This window comes from Ranitomeya imitator, chromosome 5 (assembly GCF_032444005.1).
Source record: "Ranitomeya imitator isolate aRanImi1 chromosome 5, aRanImi1.pri, whole genome shotgun sequence".
NCBI classification, from domain to species: Eukaryota; Metazoa; Chordata; class Amphibia; order Anura; family Dendrobatidae; genus Ranitomeya; species Ranitomeya imitator.
Genome location: NC_091286.1, coordinates 519,580,065 through 519,592,671, shown reverse-complemented (window position 1 = coordinate 519,592,671; position 12,607 = coordinate 519,580,065). Strand labels below are relative to the sequence as shown.

At 43.1% G+C, this 12,607-nt stretch overlaps 1 protein-coding gene across 4 annotated transcripts in view; it reads left to right on the top strand.

Annotated features, from left to right (window-relative positions):
• Positions 1-12,607, top strand: part of RNF13 (ring finger protein 13) — a 145,425-nt gene that overhangs the window by 65,640 nt on the left and 67,178 nt on the right. The window lies entirely within an intron of this gene.

The following is a 12,607-nucleotide window of genomic DNA, read 5'->3' as shown; positions in this document are numbered from 1 at the left end:
TTGGTGGAAAAACCTTCTCTCCTCCAGACGCAAAGAATGCCCCCTTGTGCCCGTCACCTTCCTTGGTATAAACAGATCCTCAGCGAGATATTTGTATTGTCCCCTTATATACTTATACATGGTTATTAGATCGCCCCTCAGTCGTCTTTTTTCTAGACTAAATAATCCTAATTTCGCTAATCTATCTGGGTATTGTAGTTCTCCCATCCCCTTTATTAATTTTGTTGCCCTCCTTTGTACTCTCTCTAGTTCCATTATATCCTTCCTGAGCACGGGTGCCCAAAACTGGACACAGTACTCCATGTGCGGTCTAACTAGGGATTTGTACAGAGGCAGTATAATGCTCTCATCATGTGTATCCAGACCTCTTTTAATGCACCCCATGATCCTGTTTGCCTTGGCAGCTGCTGCCTGGCACTGGCTGCTCCAGGTAAGTTTATCATTAACTAGGATCCCCAAGTCCTTCTCCCTGTCAGATTTACCCAGTGGTTTCCCATTCAGTGTGTAATGGTGATATTGATTCCTTCTTCCCATGTGTATAACCTTACATTTATCATTGTTAAACCTCATCTGCCACCTTTCAGCCCAAGTTTCCAACTTATCCAGATCCATCTGTAGCAGAATACTATCTTCTCTTGTATTAACTGCTTTACATAGTTTTGTATCATCTGCAAATAGCGATATTTTACTGTGTAAACCTTCTACCAGATCATTAATGAATATGTTGAAGAGAACAGGTCCCAATACCGACCCCTGCGGTACCCCACTGGTCACAGCGACCCAGTTAGAGACTATACCATTTATAACCACCCTCTGCTTTCTATCACTAAGCCAGTTACTAACCCATTTACACACATTTTCCCCCAGACCAAGCATTCTCATTTTGTGTACCAACCTCTTGTGCGGCACGGTATCAAACGCTTTGGAAAAATCGAGATATACCACGTCCAATGACTCACCGTGGTCCAGCCTATAGCTTACCTCTTCATAAAAACTGATTAGATTGGTTTGACAAGAGCGATTTCTCATAAACCCATGCTGATATGGAGTTAAACAGTTATTCTCATTGAGATAATCCAGAATAACATCCCTCAGAAACCCTTCAAATATTTTACCAACAATAGAGGTTAGACTTACTGGCCTATAATTTCCAGGTTCACTTTTAGAGCCCTTTTTGAATATTGGCACCACATTTGCTATGCGCCAGTCCTGCGGAACAGACCCTGTCGCTATAGAGTCCCTAAAAATAAGAAATAATGGTTTATCTATTACATTACTTAGTTCTCTTAGTACTCGTGGGTGTATGCCATCCGGACCCGGAGATTTATCTATTTTAATCTTATTTAGCCGGTTTCGCACCTCTTCTTGGGTTAGATTGGTGACCCTTAATATAGGGTTTTCATTGTTTCTTGGGATTTCACCTAGCATTTCATTTTCCACCGTGAATACCGTGGAGAAGAAGGTGTTTAATATGTTAGCTTTTTCCTCGTCATCTACAACCATTCTTTCCTCACTATTTTTTAAGGGGCCTACATTTTCAGTTTTTATTCTTTTACTATTGATATAGTTGAAGAACAGTTTGGGATTAGTTTTACTCTCCTTAGCAATGTGCTTCTCTGTTTCCTTTTTGGCAGCTTTAATTAGTTTTTTAGATAAAGTATTTTTCTCCCTATAGTTTTTTAGAGCTTCAATGGTGCTATCCTGCTTTAGTAGTGCAAATGCTTTCTTTTTACTGTTAATTGCCTGTCTTACTTCTTTGTTTAGCCACATTGGGTTTTTCCTATTTCTAGTCCTTTTATTCCCACAAGGTATAAACCGCTTACACTGCCTATTTAGGATGTTCTTAAACATTTCCCATTTATTATCTGTAATCTTACTTCTGAGGATATTGTCCCAGTCTACCAGATTAAGGGCATCTCTAAGCTGGTCAAACTTTGCCTTCCTAAAGTTCAGTGTTTTTGTGACTCCCTGACAAGTCCCCTTAGTGAAAGACAGGTGAAACTGCACAATATTGTGGTCGCTATTTCCTAGATGCCCGACCACCTGCAGATTTGTTATTCTGTCAGGTCTATTAGATAGTATTAGGTCTAAAAGTGCTGCTCCTCTGGTTGGATTCTGCACCAATTGTGAAAGATAATTTTTCTTGGTTATTAGCAGAAACCTGTTGCCTTTATGGGTTTCACAGGTTTCTGTTTCCCAGTTAATATCCGGGTAGTTAAAGTCCCCCATAACCAGGACCTCATTATGGGTTGCAGCTTCATCTATCTGCTTTAGAAGTAGACTTTCCATGGTTTCTGTTATATTTGGGGGTTTGTAACAGACCCCAATGAGAATTTTGTTACCATTTTTCCCTCCATGAATTTCGACCCATATGGACTCGACATCCTCATTTCCTTCGCTAATATCCTCCCTTAAAGTGGACTTTAGACAAGACTTTACATAGAGACAAACCCCTCCTCCTCTCCGATTTTTACGATCCTTTCTAAACAGACTGTAACCCTGTAAGTTAACTGCCCAGTCATAGCTTTCATCTAACCATGTCTCGGTTATTCCCACTATGTCAAAGTTACCTGTAGATATTTCTGCTTCTAGTTCTTCCATCTTGTTTGTCAGGCTTCTGGCTTTTGCGAGCATGCAGTTTAGAGGATTTTGTTTTGTAACAATCTCCTCGCTGTGGATTGTTTTAGAAATGTTCTTATCTCCCATCTGAGTATGTTTTCCTGGGTCTTCTTTGTTCAAGTCTAATGTTTTTCTTCCCGTCCCCTCTTCTTCTAGTTTAACGCCCTCCTGATGAGTGTAGCGAGTCTTCTGGCGAATGTGTGTTTCCCAGGTTTGTTGAGGTGTAGTCCGTCTCTGGCGAGGAGTCCATCGTACCAGTAATTCACACCGTGGTCCAGGAATCCGAATCCTTGTTGTCTGCACCATAGTCTTAGCCAGTTGTTTGCATCAAGGATCCTGTTCCATCTCCTGGTGCCATGCCCGTCTACTGGTAGGGAGTTGCTAGGCATCCACTTGCTTATCGCCCTAGCCTGCCCGGCAAGATAGTATAGATAAAAGTCTGGTAGGGCTGCCCCACCCCCCTTTTTCGGTCTCTGTAGAGTAGATAGTTTGAGTTTGGGTCTGGTCTCCCCCCATATAAAGGACGTGGTTAGGGAGTTTAAGTTTGCAAAGAAAGACTTGGGTATTGGCACAGCACTATGTTGGAGACAATAATTTGGGGAGCAATATCATTTTAATTAAATTAATGTGACCTGCAACGGAGAGAGGGAGTTTGCTCCAGGTTATAAATTTAGATTTGACCAGGTCTAATAGTGGATAAATATTAAGTCGTAGGTCCAGCTGACTATATTGAGACATATGAATTCCTAGATATTTGAAACTGGAGACTACAGGTAGTGACGAGAGATTTTTGAGACAGGGCATCGGAGCATGAGACAGAGGCATCAGAGCAGACTTATCCCAATTTATATAGAGACCAGAGAGTTTACTGAAATTATCAATAGTCGTTATTACTCGTGGTAGTGTTTCTTCTATTTTATCCATAAATATGATCATATCATCAGCATAAAGACCGATGGTATCCACACGATCCGCAATATTTATTCCTTTAATATCCGTGGAGGACCTTATGCGTATTGCCAAGGCTTCTATCGCGAGGGCAAAGAGAGCCGGGGACAAAGGACATCCCTGACGGGTTCCCCTATGCAAGGTAAAGGAATCAGAGATAGAGTTATTCACAATTACCCGTGCCCTAGGATTCCTATATAGTGTATCTATCCCTCTAATAAATTTGTCTCCAAAACCGTATTTCTGTAGACATGCGGAGAGGAAAGGCCACTCGAGGGAGTCAAACGCTTTAGCTGTGTCTAGGGATGCCAGAGCCCAATTATTATCCAATTCTAGGGAGCTATATTGAATGACTGATTGGACTCGCCTAATATTAATGGAGATACTTTTCCCAGGCATAAAGCCAGTTTGATCTGGGTGTATAAGGTCTAATACAGTATGATCGCATTTAGTCTAGTAGCCAATATTTTAGTGAAGATTTTATAATCTACGTTCACCAATGATATGGGGCGATATGATCCACACTCCAAGGGGTTCTTTCCCTCCATTTTAAGTACAATGATATTTGCATCATAAAATGTTTCAAGCATAATTTCTCCCTCCCATATATTCTGAAGCACCTTCAATAAAAGTGGTGCCAGGTGGTCCCGATATTTTTTACAGAACTCGACGGGAAACCCGTCAGGTCCAGGGGCCTTCCTGGTGGCCATGTCCATTATAGCATGTTCCACTTCCTCCAGAGTAAACTCGGCCTCCATAAAAGCTTGCTGGGTTGGGCTCAGTGAGGGGAATGTTATGTCCGATAAATAGTCTGCACATTCAGGGACCCCAAGACCACTACCCGATTTGTACAATGACTTATAGTAATTACAAAAACATCGAAGAATTTCCTCAGTAGAGGATACCAACGAACCATCGAGTGTCCGAATCTGTAGTACCGTATTAGAGGTGTTATGTTGACGTACTAAAAAAGCTAGGAGTGTACTGGCCTGATTCCCCAATTCAAAATAAGATTGACGGGTAAAGAATAATTTACGTTTCGATTTAGTGTCTATATTTTGAGTGTATAGTCTTTGGGAAGTGAGCCACTCCACCCTGTTGCCGTTAGTTTGATTGGCCACATAGGCGGCTTCCGAGTCTTTCAGCCGTCGCTCTCTCGTCATCCTCCCCTGCCGTCACCCTTTTTATATAGGAAATTGTAGAGGACAGACATCCCCTTAAATATGCCTTTAGAGTGTCCCAAAACAGATTGAGATTCGAGGGGTCTGGGTGAGTAGAGACAAAGCAGTTTAACTGATCAACCGTTCTATCACTAGAATCTATCAGTTTCAGCCAGAAGGGATTCAATTTCCAAGGTTTATTATTATTTGACTGACCGTATTTAAGTTTGAGAATAACTGGACTGTGATCTCAGGGTTTCAATTTTGCCCTGTCTTCCATTATTTTTTCTTGGATGAGAAATAAAAGTTCTTGTGCCTTTTTAATCCAGTGGTTTTTACTTACCCATTCATTTGCATTGACCATTTTTGATCCAACATTCACATCAATATTGGACAAGTAGTAAAAAATCCAGCACAAAGAGGTTGCACTCCAATAAGCTTTATTCCAAAATCTTCAGTTAAAAGCATGGACAACCGACAATAGAAAAATGGCATAAATAGCAGGGGTCCCAGACACCGGTTTACGCGTTTCAGGGCCAAATATGCCCCTTAGTCATAACCTAGTATTATACCAGTGAGTCAGGGTTTACAGAACAAAAAAAACCTCCCCCATCACATGGTTGTTATTTCACACCCACAACATTAAAACTTTTTCCAGTACAAAAATACAAATTTAAAACCAACAATATGATGCTGTCATTAAACACAGTCAAAAGTTCAGTGAACAATATTAATAAAACAATATTATATCTGTGCGTTTATGTAAACCGGTGGGATGGGCGGTCTCCATCATCAAGATCCAATGGGTTTCTCGGCTAAGAAGTTTTTGTTGGCAGGCTCCGCCCCTTCTGGGCTTGCTGACCCTTTCCATTCTGAAAAACTGGAAACCGCTCAAATTGCCACCGTGCACTTGAAAAAAAGTTATGATACGTTTGTGGTATTGGGTGCATCTCTGTTCACTGAATCCCTAAGATGTTCACTGTTGCGCTGCTGGAGTTTTCATATTGTGCAGCCTATGTAAGAGAGATCACAAATACTGCAGGTAACCATATACACTGCTCAAAAAAAATAAAGGGAACACTAAAATCTCACATCCTAGATATCAATGAATGAAATATTCCAGTTGTAAATCTTTATTCATTACATAGTGGAATGTGTTGAGAACAATAAAACCTAAAAATGATCAACGTAGTTCACAACTAATATCCCATGGAGGTCTGGAGTTGGAATGATGCTCAAAATCAAAGTAGAAAATGAAGTTACAGGCTGATCCAACTTCAGTGGAAATGCTTCAAGACAAGGAAATGATTCTCAGCAGTGTGTGGCTTCCACGTGCCTGTATGACCTCCCTACAACGTCTGGGCATGCTCCTGATGAGGTGGCGGATGGTCTCCTAAGGGATCTCCTCCCAGACCTGGACTAAAACATCAGCCAACTCCTGGACAGTCTGTGGTGCAACGTGACGTTGGTGGATGGTGCGAGACATGATGTCCCAGATGTGTTCATTTGGATTCAGGTCTGGGGAACGGGTGGGCCAGTCCATAGCTTCAATGCCTTCATCTTGCAGGAACTGCTGACACACTCCAGCCACATGAGGTCTGGCATTGTCCTGCATTAGCAGGAACCCAGGGCCAGCCGCACCAGCATGTGGCCTCACGAGGGGTATGAGAATCTCATCTCGGTATCTAATGGCAGTCGGGCTACCTCTGGCGAGCACATGGAGGTCTGTGCGGCCCTCCAAAGAAATGCCACCCCACACCATTACTGACCCACTGCCAAACCGGTCATGCTGAACGATGTTGCAGGCAGCAGATCACTCTCCAGTGCGTCTCGAGACTGTCACGTCTGACGCGTGCTCAAGTTGGAACCTACTTTCATCTGTTAAGGGCACAGGGCTCCAGTGGCGAATTTGCCAATCCTGGTGTTCTGTAGCAAATGCCAAGCGTCCTGCACGGTGTTGGGCTGTGAGCACAACCCCCATCTGTGGCCGTCGGGCACTCAGACCATCCTCATGGAGTCGGTTTCTAACAGTTTGTGCAGATATATGCACATTTGTGGCCTGCTGGAGGTAATTTTGCAGGGCTCTGGCAGTGCTCCTCCTGTTCCTCCTTGCACAAAGGCTGAGGTAGCGGTCCTGCTGCAGGGTTGTTGCCCTCCTACGGCCTCCACGTCACCTGGTGTATTGGCCTGTCTCATGGTAGCGCCTCCAGCCTCTTGACACTATGCTGACACCCACAGCTTGCATTGATGTGCCATCCTGGATGAGCTGCACCACCTGAGCCACTTGTGTGGGTTATAGAGTCCGTCTCATGCTACCACGAGTGTGAAAGCACAACCAACATTCAAAAGTGAACAAAACATCACCCAGAAAGCATTGGTACTGAGATGTGGTCCCCACCTGCAGAACCACTCCTTTATTGAGTGTCTTGATAATTGCCATTAATTTCTATCTGTTGTCTATTCCATTTGCACAACAGCATGTGAAATTGATTGTCAAACAGTGTTGCTTCCAAAGTGGACAGTTTGATTTCAGAGAAGTTTGATTCACAGTTATATTCTTTTGTTTAAGTGTTCCCTTTATTTTATTGTGCAGTGTGTGTGTATATAGACACACACACACACACACACACACGACAGGGCTGCACATAACAGCAGAGGAAGCTTTATAATAAGGGACAGCACCATATATAACTAGAGAGGATAGTATGTAATAAGGGACAGTGTTATGCATAATAAAAGAGGAAACTATGCAACTAAGGACAGCACTATACATAATAAGGTAGTACACTATATACTAAGAGACTGTGCTATACATAAGTGAGTACACTACACTATATACTAAGGGACTGTGCTATACATAATTGAATACACTATATACTAAGGGACTGTGCTATACATAAGTGAATACACTATGTACTAAGGGACTGTGCTTGGAGTTATATTCTGTTTGTGTTCCCTTTATTTTTTTTGAGCAGTGTATATGACATCTGTACTACTGTTATATAAACCCTGACTCACTGGTATAACACTAGGCTATTACTAAGGGGCATATTTGGACCCCTGCTATTTATGCCATTTTTCTATTGTTATTGTCCATTCTTTTAACCCCTTAGCGACCGCCGATACGCCTTTTAACGGCGGCCGCCAAGGGTACTTAAACCACAGCGCCGTTAATTAACGGCGCTGTGGAAAAAGTAAATAGCGCCCCCCAGAGTCGGATTTTCTCTGGGGTCTCGGCTGCCGAGGGTAGCCGAGACCCCAGAGAACATGATTCGGGGGGTTTTTAACCCACCCCGCATTTGCGATCGCCGGTAATTAACCGTTTACCGGCGATCGCAAAAAAAAAAAAAAAAAACGCGATCTCTTTTTAATTTCTCTGTCCTCCGATGTGATCGCACATCAGAGGACAGAGAAAAGGGGTCCCAGGTAGCCCCCCAATACTCACCTATCTCCCCCGATGCTCCTCGTGTCTCCCGGTGGGCGCCGCCATCTTCAAAATGCCGGGGGTAGCCGAGACCCCAAAGAGCATGATCGGGGTCGGTTTTACCGACCCCTGTTTGGCGATCGCCGGTAATTAACTGTTTACCGGCGACCGCAAAAAAAAAAAAAAAGTCAGTGTAATTCTCTGTCCTCTGATGTGATCGCACATCAGAGGACAGAGAAATAGGGGGATTCGGGGACCCTGCCATACTCACCTGTGTTCCTGGGTCCTCCTGCTGCTCCTCCTGGCCGCCGGCAAAAGAAAATGGCGGGCACATGCGCAGTGCGCCCACCATCTGTCTCCATCTGCCGGCCGGCAGGAGAAGAGCAGTTGGGGCTAAAATTAGGGCTAGGGTAGGGTTAGGGTTAGGGGTAGGGTTAGGGCTAAATTTAGGGTTAGGGTTGGGGCTAAATTTAGGGTTAGGCTTCTTTCACACTTACGTCGGTACGGGGCCGTCGCAATGCATCGGCCCGACATACCGACGCACGTTGTGAAAATTGTGCAATCTATGTCCTGGGGAGGAGGGGACGGAGTTACGGCCACGCATGCGCGGTCAGAAATGGCGGATGCGACGTACAAAAAAACGTTACATTGAACAGTTTTTTGTGCTGACGGTCCGCCAAAACACTGATCCAGTGCACGACGGACGCGACGTGTGGCCATCCATCACGATCCGTCGGCAATACAAGTCTATGGGCAAAAAACGCATCCTGCGGGCACATTTGCATGATCCGTTTCTTGTCCAAAACGACGGATTGCGACGGATGCCAAATGACGCAAGTGTGAAAGTAGCCTTAGGGCTAGGGTTAGGGTTGGGGCTAAAGTTAGGGCTAGGGTTGGGGCTAAAGTTAGGGTTAGAGTTGGGATTAGGGTTAGGGTTTGGATTAGGGTTGGTATTAGGGTTAGGGTTGGCATTAGGGTTACGCTTGGGATTAGGGTTAGGTTTGGGATTAGGGTTAGGGTTGTGATTAGGGGTGTATTGGGATTAGGGTTAGGTTTGAGGTTAGGGTTGAGATTAGGATTAGGGGTGTGTTGGATTTAGGGTTTTGATTAGGGTTATGGTTAGGGTTGACATTAGGGTTGTAAGGGTTGTGATTATGGTTAGGGTTAGTGATTAGGATTATGGATCAGGTTGGGATTAAGGTTAGGGGTGTGTTGGGGTTAGGGTTGGAGCTAGAATTGTGGGGTTTCCACTGTTTAGGTACATCAGGGGGTCTCCAAACACGATAGCCAATTTTGCGCTCAAAAAGTCAAATGGTGCTCCCTCCCTTCTGAGCTCTGCCGTGCGCCCAAACAGTGGGTTGCCCCCACATATGGGGCATCAGCATACTCGGGATAAATTGGACAACAACTTCTGGGGTCCAATTTCTCTTGTTACCCTTGTGAAAATAAAAACTTGGGGGCTACAAAATCCTTTTTGTGGAAAAATATATATATATTTTTTTTATGACTCTGCATTATAAACTTCTGTGAAGCACTTGGGCATTCAAAGTTCTCACCACACATCTATATAAGTTCCTTGGGGGGTCTAGTTTCCAAAACGGGGTCACTTGTGGGGGGTTACTACTGTTTAGGTACATCAGGGGCTCTGCAAACGCAACATAACGCCCACAGACCATTCTATCTAAGTCTGCATTCCAAAACGGCGCTCCTTCCCTTCCGAGCTCTGCCGTGCGCCCAAGCAGTGGTTTACCCCCACATATGGGGCATCAGCATACTCAGGATAAATTGGACAACAACTTTAATGGTCCAATTTCTCCTGTTACCCTTGTGAAAATAAAAATTTGTGGGCAAAAAGATCATTTTTGTAGAATTTTTTTTTTTTTTCACGGCTCTACGTTATAAACTTCTGTGAAGCACATGGGGATTCAAAGTGCTCACCACACATCTAGATAAGTTCCTTAAGGGGTCCAGTTTCCAAAATGGTGTCACTTATGGGGGGTTTCCACTGTTAAGGCACATCAGGGGCTCTCCAAACGCGACATGGCGTCCAATCGCAATTCCAGCCAATTCTACATTGAAAAAGTAAAACGGCGCTCCTTCACTTCCAAGCTCTGCGGTGCGCCCAAACAGTGGTTTACCCTCACATATGGGGTATCGACGTATTCAGGAGAAATCGCACAACAACTTTTGTGGTCTAATTTCTCCTGTTACCCTTGTGAAAATAAGAATTTGTGGGCGAAAAGATCATTTTTGTGTAAACAAAAGCGATTTTTTTTTTTTTTTCACGGCTCTACGTTATAAACTTCTGTGAAGCACTTGGGGGTTCAAAGTGCTCACCACACATCTAGATAAGTTCCTTAAGGGGTCTAGTTTCCAAAATGGTGTCACTTGTGGGGAGTTTCCACTGTTTAGGCACATCAGGGGCTCTCTAAACGTGACATGGCGTCCGATCTCAATTCCAGCCAATTCTGCATTGAGAAAGTCAAACGGCGCTCCTTCACTTCTAAGTTCTGCGGTGCGCCCAAAAAGTGGTTTACCCCCCACATATGGGGTATTGGCGTATTCAGGAGAAATTGCATAACAAAATTTATGGTTACATTTCTGTTTTTACACTTGTGAAAATAAAAAAAATGGTTCTGAATTAAGATGTTTGCAAAAAAAAAGTTAAATGTTCATTTTTTCCTTCCACATTGTTTCAGTTCCTGTGAAGCACGTAAAGGGTTAATAAACTTCTTGAATGTGGTTTTGAGAACCTTGAGGGGTGTAGTTTTTAGAATGGTGTCACACTTCATTATTTTCTATCATATAGACCCCTCAAAATGACTTCAAATGTGATGTGGTCCCTAAAAAAAAATGGTGTTGTAAAAATGAGAAATTGCTGGTCAACTTTTAACCTTTATAAGGCTGTGTTCACACGTTCCGGTTTTTTCGCGGTTTTTCCCTATAAAAACGCTATAAAACCGCAAAAAAAACGCATACAAGAAGCATCCCATCATTTAGAATGAATTCCGCATGTTTTGTGCACATGATGCGTTTTTTTCCGCATAAAAACCGCATCAGGCACAAAATCCGGACATGCTCATTCTTTTTGCGGTTTTTATGCGGATTTCCCACTACAAAATGCATTGGGAAGTGTCCGGAAAAAACCGCGGAAAAAACGCGTCAAAAACGCGGCAAAAAACGCATGCGGATTTCTTCCGGATTTCATGCAGAAAATGTCCGGTTTTTCACAGGAATTTTCTGCATGAATTCCTGAACGTGTGCACTTAGCCTTACTCCCTAACAAAAAAAAAATTTGTTTCCAAAATTGTGCTGATGTAAAGTAGACATGTGGGAAATGTTATTTATTAACTATTTTTCATGACATATCTCTCTGATTTAAGGGCATAAAAATACAAAGTTTGAAAATTGCAAAATTTTAAAAATTTTCGCCATATTTCCGTTTTTTTCATAAATAATCGCAAGTAATATCGAAGAAATGTTACCACTAGCATAAAGTACAATATGTCACGAAAAAACAATCTCAGAATCAGCGGGATCCGTTGAAGCGTTCCAGAGTTATAACCTCATAAAGTGACAGTGGTCAGAATTGCAAAAATTGGCTCGGTCATTAAGTACCAAATTGGCTCTGTCACTAAGGGGTTAAATGAAGATTTTGGAATAACGCTTATTGGAGTGCCACCTCTTGGTGCTGAATTTTTTACTACTTGTTGGATTTTCCTGGGATGGCAGCCATGCACAGAGTGGACAGGGGAGCTGAAAAAATACTTTATTTACTTACATCAATATTGGACATGTCTCTGTTTTTGTGGGGACCACTTTGCAAAATGCACCGACATGTGAACAACGCCATAGGCTATAATGGGTACGAGTTCTATCTGTGGTAACCATAGATAGTATGTGAACAAGAAAAAACGGATGTTTGAATGAGCCCTTACATTGAGATTGTAACTTCCGGTCCACAGATAAGCCCCTGTGTGATCCAGTTAGTCTGTTTTCAGGTCACGTAGACCAAAATCGGGTAAGACTGCACTCAGTAAATATTCTAATAAGATAATTAGGATGGATTATGATAGAAAAATTGATTGAACTGCTCCTTTAACGCACCCCTCCAGAAGGTAGGTCTGTCTTTTCATTTCAGTGCTGAGTGGTGTTACTAATCTAAGCTCCCTGAGCCTAGTATTATACTAGCCAACTATTGTCCTCAGCTCTTTGCAGCGCTGCTCCTGTCCAGTGCAAACATCTTCTGACTGACGAGAAGTCGGAGGTAACGGTAATGTAAGTCTGAGGCCTCGTTCTGGATCTCATACTTACATTGAGTTGTGACTTCCAGATTACCCAACAAACACTGGAACGATCAGGTAGGTCACACCCTGCGGAATACCCAACGGAGCGGCACCGATAAAAGGTGAAGACAGCGGCCAGTAAATATAATAATAGGGGCAAATAAACAAAA